At 39.2% G+C, this 8,130-nt stretch overlaps 1 protein-coding gene and 1 long non-coding RNA gene across 2 annotated transcripts in view; one reads left to right on the top strand and one right to left on the bottom strand.

Moving 5' to 3' along the window:
- Positions 1–7,470, bottom strand: part of LOC111741246 — a 17,428-nt gene extending 9,958 nt beyond the window's left edge. Inside the window, exon 1 of the long non-coding RNA XR_002780937.1 lies at positions 6,737–7,470. This is a non-coding gene — a long non-coding RNA (uncharacterized LOC111741246). The remainder of the gene's footprint in view (positions 1–6,736) is intronic.
- RP9 (RP9, pre-mRNA splicing factor) overlaps positions 1–8,130 on the top strand; it is a 167,805-nt gene that overhangs the window by 149,962 nt on the left and 9,713 nt on the right. Inside the window, exon 6 of the transcript XR_002780934.1 lies at positions 4,968–5,064. The gene's annotated coding sequence lies outside the window, so the exon portion shown is untranslated. The remainder of the gene's footprint in view (positions 1–4,967; positions 5,065–8,130) is intronic.

Genomic DNA, 8,130 nt, shown 5'->3' with positions numbered 1-8,130 from the left:
GGGTTGTAGGTAGATTACCAGGGAGCAGGACTGGAATGAGAATGTCCCCCAAATCCCTGCTAACTGGTTTTTGGGTTTGAGGCAGTGCTGCAAGATATCAAGGATGAAATATACAGTGGTAATATACTGGTCCATAGAGTCCACCTAGACGTCTTATGTAAAGTTTTTTGTGCAAACTGAGGCATTTTGTGTGGAGTGGGGTGTCAGAGGTTAGGTGGTGGTTGCTATTTTAGTGTTAATGTCCAGTTAGTGAACTATGTGTTCTCTGCTCAGGATTCCAAATGCATATTATTATCATCTCTATTTTAAGATGAGGATACCTGAGATTCAGGGAGGTTAAGTAATCTGCGCATATGTGTGAAGTTACAATCCTACTAGTTGGAAGAGGGGTGAGCTGAGGTCTTTGAATTCTCAGCCCCAATGCCTTTTCTAGTGCCTGGGTGGTCAGTGTCGCCATCATTGTGACGATTTGACAGTCTCTGTCTCATGAAAGTAGAGTGATTTCTACTTTCCTCTCAGTTGACACATTGATTTCAGATTGAAATTTTAGACACAGTGCAATGACGGTCTATGTTTCCACACCTTGAGCCTGTCTTTAACATTTTGGTCAGTAATGAACACATCGAGCATGCTCAGCCTCACTAGTGATCCTTCATTCATTCATCCCCTCCACAAATGTTTGAGTCCCTACAATGAGACCAGCACAATTCTAACCGTTAGGAAACAGAAGGGAAGAAAACAAAATTATAATTCTTAGGGAGCCTACATTTTGTGGAATTTGCAATGAGATGCCATTTACAACATAACTCTGACAACATCATGGGTTAAGGAGGAAGTGGAGTGACAAGAACATGTATACATTGCTGGTGAGAGTGTAAATTGGTAAAATCACTTTGTAGAGTAAGTTGATAGTATCTAAAAGAGTTGAAATGTGTCATACTTCATGAACCAGCAATTTTACTTCTAGAAATACCCTAGAATAAAATCTTGCATATATACACAGGGAAACATTTAAAAAAAAATTTGTTGCAGTAGCATTGCTTATAATATTAAAAAATTGAAAGCCATCTGAATGTTCATGAAACAACAGAATGGATAAATAAATCATAATATAGATATGGGCTATTACACAGGAGTTTAATGAATGAACTAAAATCACGTCTGTATCCATGGATAAATCTTAAATACAAGGTCCTTAATTATGATTTCATTTATAAATGTCTTTTAGAGTTCTAGCTTTTCTTGCTATTGAAAATGATTTACTTAAATTACATTTTCTGTGCTGGTGGTATATAAGAATACTATTGACATTTATATATTGACTTTATATTCCAGCAACCTTGAACTCTCATTAGTTTCAATTTTTGGTCAATTTTACTAGATTTTCTCTGTGGACACTCAAGTCACCTACAAATAACAGTTTTGTTTCCTTTTCAATGCTTATCTTCTCATTTCTCTTCCTTGTCTTAATCTTCTAAGACCTTTAGTACAATATTCAATTTAAAAAAGTGATAGCAGATACCATTGTCTTGAACTTAATTTCTAATGATTCATCATAAAGAATCATTGTAGGTTATTTTCTAGATACCCTTTATCAAGTTAGCAGGATCTCATTTATTCCAAATTTAGAGTTTAAAATTTTTAAATGAATGTTGTTTTAGCAAATGGTTTTCCTTCATCAACTGAAATAATTATATTTTTTTCATTTTCACCTAACAAGGCAGATTCCTTAATAGATTTTTCTCTCATTAAACAATTCTTGTATTCTTGGGATGCATACAACTCGGTTTTTATATATTTTAATACACATTGCAGGATTCCACTTGCTGGTATTTTATTTAGAATTTTAGAATCTAAGAATTTTCAGTTCTTGTACTGTCTTTTCATGGTTTCAAGACATCCTAGTCCCATATAATCAGTTAGATAACTTGCCATCTTTTTCTGTTCTCTAGAGCAGTTTGCATATGAGAAGGATTATCTGGAACTAGTTAGAGGACTGACAGACACTACCTGACTTCAAGATTTACTATAAAGAAAGCTATAGTAATCAAGACAATGTGGTACTCGCAAAAGAATAGACAAAAAGACCAATGGAACAGAATAGAGAGCTCACAACTAGACCCACATAAATATAGTCAACTAATCTTTGACAAAGGAACAAAGGCAATACAATGGAGCAAATACAGTCTTTTCAACGAATGGTCCTCGAACAACTGGATTTCCATGTGCAAAGAATATGCATCTAGACACAGACCTTACATCCTTCACAAAAATTAACTGAAAATGGATCATAGACATAAGTGTAAAATGCAAAGCTATAAGATGTCTAGAAGATAATACAAGAGAAAATCTAGATAATCTTGGGTATAGGGATGACTTTGTAGATAGAACACCAATGCCACAATCCATGTAAGAAAGAATTGGTAAGCTGGACTTCATTAAAACTAAAAACTCTATGAAAGACACTGTCAAGTGAATGAAAAGACTACATACTGGGAGAAATTATTTTTAATAGACATATTTGATAAAGGACTGTCATCCAAAATATACAAAGAACTCTTAAAACAACTCTAAGAAAACAAACACCTCAATTAAAGAAGAGGCCACAAACCTTAACAGAGACCTCTCAAAGAAGTGATACGGATGGCAAATAAACACATGAAAAGATACTCCACATCGTATGTCATTAGGGAAATGCAAATTAAAACAATGAGATACAACTAAACACCTATTAGAACGGTCAAAATCCTCAACACTGACAACACCAAAAGCTAGGGAGGGTGTGGACCAACAGGAACTTTCATTCATTGCTGGTGGGAACGCAAAATGGTAGAGCTGCTTTGGAGTACAGTGTGGCGATTTCTTACAAAACTAATCCTAATCTACTATATGATTCAGCCAACTGTTAAAAATGTACAAGTTCTCTCTGCCATTGTGATCGTAACAATTTTGCTAGAGAAACTACTAAGGTCTTTCATGATTTTTAGAATTAGATTTTTTCCCTTCAATGCTAGGAATAATTAAGCGTAAGACGAAGTAATGCTTTGCCAAGTTATCTCATTTTAACCTCACAATAGACGTAGGAAGTAGGTACCATTATTATTTTTCCCATTCTATAAATGAGGAAATTGAGACCTGGGTAAATTAGGTAATTTGCCTCAGATCACAGATCTAGTAAGTGACAAAGTCAGCTCTCTTTCCAATGTTTTCTTTGTGTTGTTTTAAACTTTTTTTTGGTAAAACATACATAAAATTTACCATTTTAAGCATTCAATTCAGTGGCATTAAGTGCATTTACAATGTTGTGCAATCATTACTACCCATAGCCAGAAATTTTACATCATCCCAAACGGAAACTCTGTAGTCATTAAACAAGAACTTCCCCTTCTCCCCTCCTACCAGCTCCTGACAACCACTAGTTCTTGTCTCTATAAATTTGACTACTCTGTGTACTTCATATAAGTAAATCATGTAATTTTTCCTTTTGTGTCTAGCTTATTTCACTCAGCATTAGTGTCTTCAGGATTCATCCGTATTGTAGCATGTGATCGTTTTCTTCTGTTTTAAGGCTGAAAAATATTGTATTCCATTGCAATAATATTCTAATTTATTAGTGTGTGATCTAGAGTGAGTTACTTCTCTGTGCCTCATCACTTCATCTTTGGAGCAAACACATATAATTGCTGTAAGAATTAAATAAGTTAATATATTGAAAGTGTCTGGCACATAATAAGCACTCACCAAGTGTTAATTATTACTTTTGTTGTTGGTATTATTATTATTGGTACAAAACAAAGTCCTAGGACATTCAGGGGCTGGTAGACATATAATCCCCAGAGCAAGACCTGAAATTACTAACAGCCTAGTTTGCTTTCCTCTGCTAAGGCACAAACTACTCAAGGTTACATTTTGACCACTGGGACATTGCTACATTTTGCTTCTCCTATACTTCCCTTCATATTATCTTTCTAAAACACAACAACAATCATGTACCTGATAGTTCCCCATTACCTTTAAGATAGAGTCCAAACTTAACATATAAGTCCCTTCATGCTCTGCATCTATCTCTTTCCTCCCTCTCCAGATATCCTGTCATTCTCTCACAGGTACTCTGTGTTCCGGGCATAGTAAACGACCCCGTTCACTCAACAAATATTTGAGTGACTAGACTGGAACTGCATAAGGCATTGGAGAACTAACAAGATATAAAAGTGGTTTTCACCTTCACCGAGCTCACATTATAAAGACATTTAATTATAATAATCATAAGGGCGATGAGCTAAAAAGTACAGTATGCAACGAAAACATACAGTAGTGAAGTCTAGCGGGGCTCATTTAATCTTCTACGTCTTGACCCTGCTCTATTCCTTTGCTCGTTCCCTTCTTTTTCCACCCAGCCTGCTCCACTTTTTGAGAAGCCTTTCTTGACCTGCTTGTTCTTATGTACTCTCACAACTCCATGTGTTTATTGCTTTCACAGAATTTATCTCACTGTTGGTTCGTTTGGACATTTCTCTCTAATACTCCCATCTCTCTGTGAGTTTTTTTTATCTCTGTATCCCAGGGTATTAAAATAAGTCTTTGTTGAATGATGTACACTTTAAGAAACTTTTTATCTTGAAATCATTGTAGACTCAGAAGTTGCAGAAATAGTACCGAGAGTTCCTTGGGTACTCGTCACCCAGGTTCTCCCACTGGTAACTTCTTATAAAACTACAGTACATTAATAAAATTGGGAAATTGACATTGGCATAATGCAATTAACTAGACTACAAACCTAACTCAGATTTCATCTCTTTCGTACGCACTCATATTTTCAGGTGTTCTATATAGTTTTATTAAATTTTATCAGTTGTTATTATACCACAATCAAGATGCAGAACTGCTCTGTCACCAGAGAGAATTTCCTCGTACTACCCTGTCATAATGATGTCCATTTTAACTAGATTTTCTCTGTATTATTACAGGGAAGCAAGATGGAGAGGATGTATTGTGCGTTAACTCTGGAATACACTGTCCCCTCAGAGATGGCCCTAGTAACTTCCTTCCCCAAGTCCAAGATTTGTAAGTAGGTTAAAATTAACATTAAGAATATTTCACATTATCTTAATATCTTAAGTAATTATGATGTATAACATTCAGATATGGTTAAGCAAAGAAAAGACTCAACTTTAGAAATTTTCTGTCTTTTCTAGAATCATGACAATGTTTTCTGTCTTTTTTAGAATCATGACTATGTTTAAAATGCAGTCTTAGAAAGATACTGTTTCACGGTCATTGGCACTCAATTTAAAAAAATGCCTTTTTGACTAAAAAAGAATGCTTGAAACAATGTTATGTGCCTAGTTTTGGATACAGATCACATGGGGGCTGATGTACATGCCAAAAAAGTTAGTATAATTGCTAGAAAATACTGATTTATGATCTCCCTCAACTGGATACAGTAACTAGTTGCGACGGTTCAGCTTCTAGGCTGAGAGGCAAGACTTGTAAGGAAATTTAGGTGGTGTTGATGCTATTGAGGCCAAGTCCCCTACAGTCGTTCCACGATCTGCCAGATGCAGTGGGTCTGCCTCCTCTGCCCGCAGCATCCTCCTTCTTCCTAATTGTTCTAATAGCCTCTGAGACTTTTTACCGGGATGGCAACCTTGACAGAGGGAATGGCAAACAAGTACAAATATTTGAAGATAAATGTTCAATCTGTTCTTTTCTGTTAAGATAAAATACGAAAAGAATAACTTCTTTGAAACATTAGATACATCAATCCAGCCTGCCAGCCCTCAGTGTTTTAAACGTTAAAAAGCAATGCTTTAAGTATTAACTAACTAGCAGACTGCCATTTATCTGACGCAACATTCGTTCTCAGTGCTTTTCTCCCTCTAGCCTTGTTAGAACTTGGAAAAACTGTCTTCGCAGCTATAGTTGGCCAAATTGCTGTTCTTAAAAATGAGATTTGGAAGTCTGCTGAGTTGGTGGTATGAGGTATTGCTCTAAGAAAGCTTTCACTTTCATGAAAAAAAAATAAACATAGGTTGCTGAAGCCACCTCTTTCTCCATCTTCCTGTCTTGAACAAGGGTGTAAAGGCTCAAACCGCTGTAACCATCTCGCAACCATAAGGGAAATGTCAAAAGAATCACAGAAATTGTGGTTGTGCTGTTAAGCTGTTGAATCAACAAAGATAACTGCCTACCTGCAGACTGGTTATATGACCAAAGAGACTTATTTGTTTAAGTCACTGCAATGGGCTTTTTTTTTTTTTTTCTTGCAGCCAAATGCATTCCTAACTGCTCAGCTATTAAAATGAGTTTTAGTTCTCTCCTTCATCCTCACAGTTAGCTTCTCTTTATAGAATGATATTACTATCTACTCTAACTAGGAAACTCAGTCATCCTTCACTTATTTATTCCTCATCCTCTTAGGAACCAAGTATTTAGCTAGTTTCAAGTCCATTCTTCACAGTCTTCACTAAATGAGTTTGGACTCTCTCCATCTCCTGCCTGGATTTTTAACAGCCTCTTAACCTGTATCCAACTTCCAGTCCGAAATCCACTATGCTTCAGAATTATTTTTTTCTAGGGAGCATCTGACATCTTGTTTCCTGGAATATATGTTGTCAGTTTGGCTCAAATAAACTCATAAAATTTAAAAATATAGTTTTCTAAAATCTTATGAAGATATTGTCTTCCCTAAAAATCTTAAATGGCTCTGTCTACAGGATGAAACACAAACTCTTACCATAGGTACTTTTGGTACTTTCCACCTTCTTGTTTGGACTTTGCATCACCAGGATCCAGTCTGGCACAGAGCATTTGTTAAGTGACAATATTTTGTATGGCTTCTTTGTTGTTTAATATCAGAATTCTTAAACATTTAGTGAGATTAAGCAGAGTGATAGCATACTTGGCACTCTATAGAGATTTGTTGAATCTAGTTTCCAAATTCTATTGAAAAATCCTTTGTCAGTAGTAGTCCCGGATACACACATCTTCGTGAGCATTCAGTTCATCTAGCCTACCCTACAGGAAGAAGCTCTTCAGTAACGTATATGCTTTTAGTTTATAATTAGTCGAGTACATTCTCCAGGTAGGGCTTATGCCAAGAGTGAAGTTACCAAGGTAGGTGACGACAGTGTGGGCATTTCGGACAATCCTTGATCCATAACCTCTAACAAATGAGAGCAAACATATAGCTTTCCGCTTGTCAGCAAGCCGCACCAAGTTAAGCAAACCAGTGTGGGCCACAGGCACCGGCTGCTCCAGAGGCCTGGCTTTGTGGAACTGCAGGCACTCCTTTGGAACTTGCTGGGGGGCGGGAGCGGGTAGCTGCCCGCAATGCGGCACAAAACTATCCAGAAGGCTTCCCGTGGAGAGGCGCCCATCCGCACCCCGACGTTTCTCTCCCCCAAACTGCGGGCCGTTCAGGGGCTTCTCTGAGTTGTTCCTTGGCCTTGAGAGACCAGGATATGGAGCCTTTCTGGTGAGATCGTTAAACCAAACATGCTCTGGAGAACAGGGGCCGTGTTTGGGGGAGAAGGGACCAAGAGGACAAAGCCCACTCAGCCAAGAGCCCAGTCTCCCCTTATTCCGCTGGTCTAGTGGTGTCTAGTCCTCCTCGTTCCCACTCCCCGACCTACCCTGCATATTTTTGTATTTCGAGGGGAAGAAAACAGCCCACAGCATGAAATCTGGTACTGTGCTGCTTGGATTTCCTACCCCCTAAAATTCCAGGGCCTCTCCTTCCGCCAGGATAAGCCGGGAGCTCCTCAGGCCCGCGCGTCTGGGGGCCGGGGGGCGGGGAGCCCTCCGCCGCGCACGCGCCCTCCGCTGACCTTCCCCGGGAAACCCCCTTCAGCGGAGCTTCCCCGGCACCTCGCGCGGCCCCCTCCCTTCCTGCTCTTTCCGCTTCCTTCCTCGCGCCTGCGCGGACCCGATTGTTTTGGCTTTCCGGTGGGATCCAGCACGGGGAAAGGGCGGGGGAAGCGAGGGTGCGTGGGGCGGGGGTGGTCTCGGGAACCCGGGAAACTGCAAAATTGCCGCTGGTGCCGCCAGGCGCGCGCGAGCCGTACGACGGGAAGCCTGGCCCGGGCCGGCCCTCGGCCCGCTGCCCGCACGTTCCGGGGCGGCGGAGGG

This window comes from Pteropus vampyrus, unplaced genomic scaffold (genome assembly GCF_000151845.1).
Source record: "Pteropus vampyrus isolate Shadow unplaced genomic scaffold, Pvam_2.0 Scaffold75, whole genome shotgun sequence".
Taxonomy (NCBI): Eukaryota; Metazoa; Chordata; class Mammalia; order Chiroptera; family Pteropodidae; genus Pteropus; species Pteropus vampyrus.
The sequence above is the reverse complement of the archived record's forward strand: the minus strand, read 5'-3'. Positions and strand labels throughout refer to the sequence as shown.